Raw genomic sequence first — 12,270 nt, forward strand, 5'->3', positions numbered from 1 at the left:
CCAAGGAGTAGATGCCCGTCTCCCTGGGGCATCAGGACTCCCGGCAATGGACATCCTTCCAGGTGGCTATTGCTGCGGCTGGGTGGCGCCCGTGGGGAGGGCCCTTGGTCGGAGTAGGTGGCATCAGGGCGGATGACCCGCAATGAAGCGTGGTACATCATCTCTCGCTGGCGGCCAGCCGCCAGCAGTCTCTAAGCGTTCTCGGGCTCAATTTAATGCTGAAAAGTACAATCCGAAAACGTTCCCCTCTCTGGCCACGCCGTGGGAGGAGCGTAAGTCTCAGGATGGAGGTAATAGTTATTCGCCCCGATTCTTAGTTTGTACGAGAGCTGATGGGGAGTCTTTTCTCTCCACAAAGCCTCAGTTCTTCGTCGAGCATTTAGAGGACAAGTTTGGGGAGGTGGAGGGCTTGTCAAAAATGCGCTCTGGATCGGTCCTGATCCAAACGGCATCCTCTGCCCAGTCACGACGGTTGCTTGCTTGTGACAAGTTGGGGGATGTTGCTGTTACGATCACGCCGCATAAGAGTTTAAATATCGTTCAGGGAGTTATTTACCATAAGGACCTTCTTTTGCAGTCTGATGACGAGCTGCGCGCCAACTTAGAGCGCAGGGGTGTACATTTCGTCCGGCGCGTTCATCGGGGTCCGAAGGAAAATCAGATAGCTGCCGGTGCCTTCATCTTGGCCTTCGAGGGTGATACGTTACCGGAAAAGGTCAAGGTGATGGTCTACCGATGTGACGTCAGGCCCTATATTCCTCCCCCGATGCGGTGCTTCAAGTGCTGGAAGTTCGGCCATATGTCTTCCCACTGCACTTCCAGCCTCACATGTCGAGATTGCGGACGCCCGTCTCATCCCGATACTCCATGTGCCCCGCCTCCCATCTGTGTCAACTGCGGGGAGCACCATTCACCTTGCTCGCCTGACTGCAAAGTCTTTCAGAAAGAGCGAAAAATTATGGAATATAAGACCCTGGACCGGCTGACCTATACTGAGGCCAAAAGGAAATATGACAGACTCCATCCTGTGAGAATGACATCTTCTTATGCAGCTGCTACGACAACTGTGCTAACCCCATCAGTTTCGAGACTTCCAGCCAGCTCGATAAGCAGTAAGACTCCTCCTGCCCCCTTGCCTGTGGGGGGCTCTACCCAACCGGTTGCTCCTGCACCACCTACCTCAGGAGCAACCTCCTCCCACCCGTCGGGGACGTCCGTCCCCGCTTCTCAGCCGGAGAAGCGTCTAACTTCTTCGGCTACTCTCGCCCGTAAGAGTTCCCTTGGGACCCTCCCTTCCCAGGGTTCCACCAGCGGGAAGGATGACGGCCGCCAGTGGCATAAGTCCTCACCAGCGGCCGGGCGTAGGGCTTCACGATCCTCCTCTGTCCCGGAGACTGAATCGGCGAAGCCTTCCCAGCCGGTGCAACCCAAGGTTCAGCGAGAGAAGTCCAAGAGAAAGACCTCTAAGGCCAAAGAACTTGCGGTGGTGCCAACCCCACCGCACCTTTCGCGCTCTGCGTCTGAGGATGCAGTCTAGATTCTAGCATCCGCTGAGGACCTTGATCTCGCTGGTCCCTCAGACGCCATGGATGCCTCTCGTACGGGTACTGAATCGGTGGCAGTGAGTGAACAAGCGGCGTAAATTGCCTTCCCAGTCCTTTCACGCCTTTCTCAGCCATGGACAATATCATCCTCCAGTGGAACTGCGGCGGTTTTTTCCACCATCTAGATGAGCTCCAACAACTTATCAGCCTTCACCCTTTCTTCTGCATTGCTCTTCAGGAAACTTGGTTTCCAGCAATGCGAACCCCCGCCCTCCGTGGCTATCGGGGTTATTATAAGAACCGGGCAGCATATGAAAGGGTGTCGGGTGGCGTCTGCCTCTATGTCCTTCACACTCTGCACAGCGAGTCTGTCCCTCGCCACACACCTTTAGAGGCTGTCGCTGTTAGGGTGTGGACGCCACAGGCTGTTACCGTCTGCAGTCTTTACCTTCCACCGGATGGTGATGTCTCGCAGCATGTCCTGGCTGCGCTGATAGCCCAATTGCCGCCACCTTTCTTGCTATTGGGCGACTTCAACGCCCATAACCCTCTGTGGGGTGGGTCAGTGGCAACAGGTCGAGGCGCCATCGTTGAGCATTTATTGTCGCAGCTCGATCTCTCGATTTTAAATGATGGTGCCTTCACACACTTCAGTGTGGCGCATGGCACACACTCCGCCATTGACCTTTCAATATGTAGCCCTAGCCTCTTACCGTCTGTCCAATGGAGTGTGCATGACGACCTGTGTGGTAGTGACCACTTTCCGATCTTTCTGTCACTACCACAGCGTCACTCTTCTGGGCGCCCTAGCAGATGGGCTATGAATAAGGCTGACTGGGACTTGTTCTCCTCCACTGCCGCTCTTGAGTCTCTCTCTAATGACGACATTGATGCGGTGGTTCAATCAGTCACCACCGGCATCGTTACTGCCGCCGAATCTGCCATTCCCCGTTCTTCTGGGTCCCCTCGGCGGAGGGCTGTGCCTTGGTGGTCGCCTGAGATCGCTGAAGCGATTAAAGATCGCCGGCGGGCGCTCCAGCGCCACAAGCGACATCCCTCCTTAGACCACCTTATCGCCTTCAAACGGCTGCGTGCGCGGGCCCGCCTCCTTATCCGCCAAGGCAAGAAGGAGTGCTGGGAGCGGTATGTGTCCACCATTGGCCTCCATGTCACTCCTTCGCAGGTCTGGGCCAAGATTCGACGCGTCTACGGCTATCGGACCCCTGCCAGCGTCCCTGCGCTCTCACTGAATGGAGCAGTTTGTACTGACTCCGACGTCATTGCCAATCGCTTAGCAGAGCATTTTGCTATGAGTTCCGCTTCTGCGAATTACCCCCAGGCCTTCCGCTCCATTAAAGAGCGGATGGAACGTCGGAGCCTTTCGTTTCGCACCAACCACCCAGAATCTTACAATGCTCCATTCAGTGAGTGGGAATTTCGCAGTGCCCTAGCTGCTTGCCCTGATACCGCTCCTGGGCCAGATGGCATCCACTGTCAGATGCTGAAACACCTTTCAGTGGACTGCCAGCGGCGCCTTCTCGATCTTTACAACCGTCTTTGGGTCGAGGGGGTGTTTCCGTCGCAATGGCGGGAAGGCGTTGTCATCCCCGTTTTGAAACCTGGAAAGACCCCTCTGGAGGTGGACAGCTACCGCCCCATTAGCCTCACCAACGTTCTTTGTAAGCTTCTCGAACGGATGGTGAGCCGGCGCTTAAATTGGGTACTGGAGTCTCGGGGCCTTCTGGCTCCGTCTCAGGGTGGGTTCCGGAAAGGCCGCTCCGCCGCCGACAATCTGGTGAGCCTGGAGTCGGCCATCCGTACTGCCTTTGCCTGCCGTCAGCACCTGGTCGCTGTCTTTTTCGACATGCGGAAGGCGTACGATACGACATGGCGTCATCACATCCTTTCTACGCTTCATGGATGGGGTCTTCGGGGCCCTCTGCCGATCTTTATCCGCAATTTCCTGTCGTATCGTACCTTCCGCGTGCAAGTTGCAGCCTCCTATAGTTCCACCCACGTCCAGGAGAACGGTGTGCCACAGGGTTCTGTTTTAAGTGTCTGCCTGTTTTTAATAGCCATTAACGGGCTCGCTGCGGCCGTGGGAAATTCTGTTTCTGCTTCCCTGTATGCTGACGACTTCTGCCTTTATTACAGCTCTACTGGCATTGCAGCTGTTGAACGTCAGCTACAGGGCGCTATCCGTAAGGCGCAGTCTTGGGCTGTAGCGCATGGGTTTCAGTTTTCGGCAGCCAAGACCCGCGTTATGCATTTCTGCCGGCGCCGAACAGTCCATCCTGAGCCGCGGCTTTATCTTGCCGACGAACTCCTTGCTGTGGTGGAGACCCACAGGTTTTTGGGAGTGGTTCTCGATGTCCGGTTGACTTGGCTGCCTCATATCCGGCAGCTTAAACAGACGTGTTGGCGGCATCTAAACACTCTGAGATGCTTGAGCCACACCCGCTGGGGCGCCGACCGCTCTACCCTGTTGCGGCTCTACCAGGCGTTAATCCAGTCCCGTCTGGATTATGGGAGCCTGGCTTATGGCTCAGCATCCCCATCTGCGTTACGGGTGCTGGACCCAATTCTCCACAGCGGGATACGCCTTGCCACTGGTGCTTTCCGCACCAGCCCTGTGGACAGCGTACTAGTGGAGGCAGGTGTACCTCCACTGCGGTTCCGGCTCCAACGTTTGCTGGCCGCTTATGCTGCCCATGCTCTAAGCTTGCCCGGGCATCCAAATTATCGTGTCCTTTTCCCGCAGTCAGTCGTCCATCTGCCAGACCGTCGGCCCCGGTCGGGTTGTCCGATCGCCGTACGCGTCAAGGAGCTTCTCTGCGGGCTTGGGTTTTTCCCTGTTCCACCTCCTTTCCGGGCGCCTCTGCGTACACCCCCGTGGTGTGTTCCTCGCCCTTGCCTTCGGCTCGACTTGGCACAGGGCTCGAAGGACTCGGTCCCTCCAGAGGCCTTCCGCCGCCGCTTTTATTCCATCCTGGCCACGTATCAGGGCTCTGGAATTGTTTACACCGACGGTTCGATGGTTGCTGGTCGTGTCGGGTACGCGCTAACTCTAGGGGACCATTCCGAACAACGGTCCTTGGCGGCTGGCTGCAGCGTTTACACTGCTGAGCTAGTCCCCATCTTTCGAGCCCTAGAGTGTATCCGCTCCTGCTCAGGTGAGTCCTTCGTTATCTGTAGCGATTCCCTGAGCGGTTTACGAGCTCTCGACCAGTGTTTTCCTCGTTCTCGTCTGGTGATGGCTATCCATGAGTCCCTGCATACTCTTGCGCGTTGCGGCCGCTCTGTGGTCTTTGTGTGGACCCCCTGTCATGTCGGTATCCCGGGCAATGAACATGTTGACCGCCTGGCGAAAGAGGCCACGAGTAAACCATCTCTGGATGTTGGACTCCCAGAGGCTGATTTGCGGGCAGTTCTCCGCCGAAAAGTTTTTGCGCTTTGGGACGCTGAATGGCGCGATCGGATTACACCCAATAAACTCCGTGCCATTAAGGAGACGACGACTGTGTGGCGGTCCTCCATGCGAGCCAACCGCAGGGACTCAGTCGTCCTTTGTCGGCTCCGCACTGGCCACTCCCGGCTAACACACAGTTATTTACTGCGCCGGGAGGACCCTCCTGTATGTCGCTGCGGGGCGGCTTTGACGGTGGTCCACATTCTGTTGGCCTGCCCCCTTTTAGCTGTGGTCAGGCAGACATTTGCGCTGCCTGATACGCTCCCTGCCGTTTTATCTGATGACCCTGTTATGGCTGCCTTAGTTTTACGTTTTATTAGGGCAGGGAGTTTTTATTCTTTCATCTGAGTGTTTCTGTTTTATTTTATTTTTTGTGTTGATTCTGGCCTTTGGCCTATGATTTTAAACTGATCTTTTAATGTGTTTAAGTGGTTGGCTTTTCCTTTTTTATTTCTATGGTCGGCCAACCACTGTCACACTCTGTGTGGTTTTAGTTCGTTTTGTCTTGTCCTTGTCTCCGTTTCTCTTGTTCTGTATCGTCTGTGATCTATTCTGTTCCTCGTTTTTATTCTCTGTGGGTGTTCTTTGTATTTGGAAAAAGGGACCGATGACCGTAGCAGTCTGGTCCCTTTCATCCCCCAAACCAACCTAAAATCACAGATAGCCAACCGCGCGACGCTTGTTTACAGCGAGACACGGAACAGAATGCACGCGGGGAGAGTTACGTTGTTCCGGTTGCCTCTTCGTCATATCATAGTTGCGAACCTGGTAGAGTGAAGGGGTCCAGTACGAGCCTTATAGAAGTCAATCGGAAAGAGTTGTTTTCCGTCATGAGGCTGCTGCGAACCTTGCGGAACATATTGCGATTTTTTCCATTGTTAATGCGCCGAATGAAACAGGTTTTGTGAATGGATACAGTGTTCTTCCGTAAGTAACGTATGGCGAGTACTGCATGTAGTTTGTAGTGATTAGATCGTCTGTCTATGACATAGTAACTAGTTATTGTTTGTTTGCCATATCTTTCAGGTGCATAATCTGAATAATGAAGGATGTACACCCTTCGACTAGCGCTGTGATATATGGTTGGGAGCCTGTCACAGACGATGGCAAGCGGGAAGTTACTGACGCTGTGTTTTGGTTTGTAAAACTGTTGCAAGACAGATGAATTATCAATGCACTACCGGAAGCAGGCAGTTCTGTTTCTCGGCGTTCTAGATTGATAGGAGCGGCTATCGTCGATCGATTTTTGGAGCTGACAAACGAAATGACTTTTGTTGATACTGAAGTACTATACCTTGAAGACGAAGCAGAAGGTGATTCAGAAATCTGCACGTCAGTGGGAACATGTGCTTCATCTGTTCCCGATGAGTATTACGAACCGGTTACCAAACGATTGAACTACGGCGCTATACCCCTTGAAGTAAAAGTAAAGGTGGTAGCGCTAGCCAGGAATCATCCAAATTGGAACTTACAGCCACTACAAAAAATGGAGCAACGACAGCCCTGAAAAGGAAGAAGGACTTGAAATTGTGGGAAAGTGATATCGTTAAAGGAGGGACAAGATATGACAAATAAATAAGTGGACATACGACCGATTTGTCAAATCTCGTTGTCGTAACGAAAATGTAACAACGAGAATACGTCATTAGCGGGCTGCAGGTGCAGCGCTTCAATATACGGCAAACAAGGATTTTTCGTTTGCTGTATCATTATCTTGGGCAAGCAATTTCAAATCGGAGTATAAAATTCGTCAACGGCACGTCACTAAATACGTCTCTCATAAGGAGGTACAAAATATAGAAGATATACAGAAATTGGAGGCTCTTCTCAGCACGCAAACGGCGTCACTTATGACCGGTTTTAATCTTTATTACGTGATCAACACCGATCAAACAGGATGCGAGTATCGGGAGAACATTCGACGCCTGTTATCGCATAAGGAGAAAAACAAACCCTTGCCGCAGTTGGAAGTAAAAAAAAAAAACTAACACTTTCGTACACGGCGCAATATACCATCACAGCCCCTAGAAAAGTGTTGCCTAAGGTTTTCCTGTGTTTACAAGAAACGAATGTTACATTTGGTCCTCGGGTTATAGAAGAGGTCAATCGTTTAACCGACTCGTTGAAAAATGTTTACATTACCTGCTCCAAATCCGGGAAACTGACGAATGCGATTTACGGAACATTTCTTGAGAATGTTTAAAACCATACTTTTCTGATTACAAGTTTTGTCTAATAATGGATTCCTGGAGTGGACAAACTAATATTACAATATATGACACAATTTTTATAGATGACGAGGGTCAGCCGAAGTGCACAGTAAAAGTAATACCGCCAAACTGCACACCTGTGTGCCAGCCGTGCTATGTTTATTTCTATTGCCAGGTTAAAAACTTTATTTCCAGGCTTAAGAATTGCAGTGTGCTTCTGGAAACCCAGCAAGAATTCCACAACCGCACGGATGCAATAACTATTCACAGCATAATTCATAAACAATTTTCAGCACCGATTTTTCAGGCAACGATGTATGCGTGGTACGCATCAAAATTACTTCCCGAAAAAGACATATTTTTGAAGGTAAACCTAGTTTGTTTTCCGCCGACTCTTCGAAAGGAACAGTGTAGCTGTCGAAATATTGCATTCATTAGATGTTCTTGGTGCCGTGAGTAAATTTGTTTCGAATGTTTATATGACAAGTACCATCCATCTAGTTGTTCGAAAAAAAAAGTGAGGACACGTAACAGTGACTGGAAGAGCCATTGTAAAGTGACCTGGAGCAACATTTTAGTTTTTTACTATCCTAAGAGGTTTGAGAAATTTATTTGCCTACCTTATTATCATCATTCCTTATTGATTTACCTACCTTATTAATCCTCCTCTCCCTATCAATTGACATATGGAAAAATACAAACGAAGAGAAGAACATCCACTAGGTTTCTTCGAGATTCGAACCCGGGTTCTCCGATTCCCAGGCAGTTACCTTGGCCGTTGCGCTATCGGTGCTGTCGGCAAAAAGCTTTTACCATGTGGGTACAAAAGCGGCAGTTGTAAAAGTTTCTTACCTCGATTTCTGGAAAAATATGCGTTTTCGAACCCCGTATCTGATGATGAGAAATGCTTTATTTACAATTATCTACCGATCCCACCAATTTTCAGTCGATTGCTCGTCATAAACTTTAGGGGTGATTTTCTCGAAAACGCGGGGGTGTTGACCCACAATATCTTATATTCCTTCGTTTTAGGTTGTACACAAGCGACCTGCCAAATTTGAGCCGAATCGGTTGGCCGTGTCTGAGGCCTTCCCCTTGTCAGATGCGTCTCCGCGCGCCCGCTGCTCCACGCTAACAGGGGAACGGCCTGTTACGGCACTAGTGACTGCTAGGGGCACTGCGCCACCGAGAGGGGCGCCGGAGGCGACCGAGTGAAACAATTGTGTACAAAGTGTGTCGTCATTAGTAGCCAAAACTCGCATAGGTAAAAGTATACGGCAATATAAGCAAAAGCCTTTAGTTAAAATGGATCCGCAGGCCGCGGCATTTGCGAGATAATTGGAAAGGTTTGATATAAACTTTACGATTAAGGCCCTCTTTGATTTGGCTCAACTTTTACCCATGGGCAACCGTCACAAGAAATACAGAATTACATGTCATGCTCACACAACTTTATTATTACATTATTTCTCTTTCGTGTCACACACAAATTTGTGTTTTGTTTCTCAGTTGCACACATAAAAATTTTAATCACGCTTATTAGTTTTCAACTACTTTCACATTTTTTGAAATTTTAAGTATTTAGTGGGAAGCTATTTTTGACATGTAACGTGAAACTTATCTAGTTAAGCACGCCAGTAAAAAATTAGATGTGATTAAATAGTTACATAATTGAACTAAAAAAATTTATTCATCCCACTCAGTTTAATAGAGAGCGCATTTCTGTTTACGCTAGAACAATACAACAGGTCTAGCAATTTCTGCTTTCAATGAAAATTTTTAAAGATCTCAGTAATTATCTTCAGTGGAATTTGTTTTTTTCTTTTACACAGGGTGAATCAGAAAGAACGCTCGTTTTCAGTTGGCTATTGTGACTGCAGATGCATACGCAAGTAGTCAGTGAAAGGCCATCAGCAATGCAAGGATTGGGAAATTCAGTTACTTTGAAGTGGAGTGTGCAAGAACTGACCGTCAGTCTGGTAGAGCTTTACGTTGGAGAGGTGTCAGTAGCAGCGCCCCAACGAGCTATCCGCAGGTTAGACGATCGCAGACGTGTCCCGAATGCCCATACCATATGGCGTTGGATAGCTAACAGTTGACACAGGAATGGATCAGCGCGTGATAGCAAGTCTCCTGGACTACCCCGAAGTGGAAATGGTTCAACATCGACCCTGCACGGGGAATTAATTGAGACAAGTTCTGGATGATCGCTCCGTCCCAGATCTCAGACTCTAAACACGAGCTGTGGCAATGTACGGCGCATTTTACAACTAGATTTGCATGCTCAGCCCTGCAAGATGCAAGCAGTGCAACACTTACGGCCCATTGACAGGATCGCACGTGTCCGGTTTGTCGATATGTTTCTGTAATTGTGTGCGGCTAATCTAGGAGTTGTTGCAAGCTTGATGATGACTGACGAGGCACACTTATTATTGTGAAGGGCAGTTAACAAGCATTACCACCGTTTCTGGGACACTGAGAACCAACAGCAAGTCCACAGGCACTACAAAGCCCGAATTAACGGCCGGCGTGGTGTGGGCTCACAAAACAACTGGGATCGTCAGTCCATATTTCTTTCGGGGCGACAATGGTGAAACATGTACTGTGACTTGCGAGCGATATGTGTCCATGGTTCGGAATTTTGTCGTCCTTGCGCTACAGTAGCGTCACCGTTCAATCACGTGGCATCAACAGTGAACGAACACGAGCGGTTTCCGGGACATCTCATCTCTTTATTTGATGATGTCGTTCGGCCGGCACGTTCATGCTGTCTGACGGCTCCCGTTTTGTTCTTCTGGGGAGTGTTCGAAAATCGCCCTGCAAACCTCCAGGTGCTGGAGTGCAACATGCGCAGAGAAGTAGCCGGTATACCTGTACAGGAGAACACCTTCTGTAGGAGATTCACAGCTCGTCTACTTTGGTGCTTCGATAAAGACGGTGCTTGTCTGAGTTATATGACATTTAAGAAGAGAGTGCTATACACCGCAGGAAACTCCAAAGACACACTAACACCTGAATTTGTAAATTATGAATACCCGTGTTAATACAGTTTTTGCAAACAGTTGAAAACGGGCGTTGTTTTTGGATCACCCTATATTATCACTGAAATAAGATTAAGAAATTTATAAATCTGCTAAAAGAATTGTTTGTGCAGTACTTATTTTATTTTCGATTATCTGGTACGAGATAAAAATGATTGCACGTTGATATCTCGTACATCCCCAGTGTAGCCGTTTCAAGCAACTGCGAATCGAAACTGCTGCCAGTGTCATCGAGGAATTGTATGCTATTAGGACTGTGTGACAAATTTTTGGTCTAGTGAGCTTACCTTGTACGATTTCTAGTACAAATTATTCCCCATACCACCACCTGACACAAAACAATACATTAAACGTCATACAGTACGTCTACGTAACTCTAGAAAAATTTGTCTTTCACTAATACCGGTGAAAAAAAGTACCTGCGGCTACGTAGTGCTCACGAGCTCCATTTTCCATAGAGCTCAATCACAATCGAGTGTCATTCATTAACATATATCTCCAGAAACTGAACACTTTATGGTTACACCTTTGTGTTCTTCGATATATGGGGAAAAGGTCATGGGTCAGTATAAACTGAGAACTACAGTCGACCATACCAAAGGTCCAGCCGTCAAAAACCTGATAGCAGTCCGTCAGAGGGAAGGAAGTGGCATGAGTCAGGCTTATTTCTGGAAACTGTCCGTTGGAAACTCAGCGCATCATGTGGTGTGGTGGTTCAGTTGGCAGTATGAGAGCATCACACGCTAACGAGCGTGAATTTACTAAGCACAGCTCTGGTATACCTTAAGGACTTCCGTATATTCTGACAGACCATGGCTAGCATTTAAACTGGCCGCGGTTGTGTGGCATCCTATAGAATTTTCTATGGAGAGTGTAACGTGCAGTCTGATTTCGTCACTGATTGTAAGACATTACTTTGCAATGTTTTGTATTCAACGTTCGTCTTTAAGCTTACTTGGGGAAAAAGCGGTACAGATGATCGTCTTGTGAATAATGCATGTCTTCCAATTTCCGTGCTCGCAGTGAAAAACTGAAAGGAATTCTTGCCTTATGCAAGACACTGTTTTATTTTCATCCAGACATTTTTCAGCACTTTTTGTGCTTACTTCAGTTGGCTTTTTTTAAATTTTCGTTCTGAAAATTGTTACATGTTAACCTCTTGTGTCAATCATACGAAATTTCGGCACAAACGTATTTACATTTGCAAAAAGAGCGATTATTAAGTATCAAATATTTTACATTTAAATGAAAACTAATTTAAAATATGTGACACTTAATATTCGCTCCTTTTGCAACTGTAAATGCTTTTGTACCGAAATTTCATGTAACCCACACAAGAAATTACATGTACAACAATTTCCAGAAAGAAAATGAGCAGGTAAGCCCACTGAAGATGTCAAAAAAATGTGCTGAAACATATCTGCGTCAAAACAAGAGAGTAAAACTGTGTCTTGCATAAGGAGTGAATTCCTCTACGGGCGATACAGAGTTCGCGGACGAGAATGCAAATAGAAAACAGTCTGTGTTAGAGAACATACAATGTCACTTCTTACTTTTAAAGTATTGTTTCTTGCATTTACCTCAAAGTGGGTAGGATTTTATTTTCTTCGGACCACAGTAGGCAGTGGCACAATTGTAGATCTACGTGGGCAAAATGGACGACAATGTGTATACCCACTAGATAATACCAGACGCTGTGACTGCCCCCCCCCCTCTCCTCCTCCCGTGCCTAATGCGCTGAGCTATACTACAGCTGGTAAGCTGCAAAAGCCATGACCACTGAATATTCTCAGACGTTGTTACTACATTACGAAAAACACAATATTCGAAAATATTACTCATTAACTCTGTCAAAATCCGCGGTATGAATTACTTCGGTACAGTATTTTAGCAATAGCAATCACAAATTGCATAACTTCTAGAAATACCTTATTTGCAGCCGATGTGTGTATGCATTAAATATAGTTTAGTTTCTATTATTTGATAAATATCTAAATATATTACCA

General features: G+C 48.0%; 1 protein-coding gene across 5 annotated transcripts in view; it reads left to right on the plus strand.

The window, feature by feature from the left end:
* The window catches only part of LOC126092591 (PH and SEC7 domain-containing protein), an 836,662-nt gene that overhangs the window by 307,938 nt on the left and 516,454 nt on the right, over positions 1-12,270 (plus strand). The window lies entirely within an intron of this gene.

The sequence above is a fragment of the Schistocerca cancellata genome, chromosome 1 (assembly GCF_023864275.1).
Source record: "Schistocerca cancellata isolate TAMUIC-IGC-003103 chromosome 1, iqSchCanc2.1, whole genome shotgun sequence".
NCBI classification, from domain to species: domain Eukaryota; kingdom Metazoa; phylum Arthropoda; class Insecta; order Orthoptera; family Acrididae; genus Schistocerca; species Schistocerca cancellata.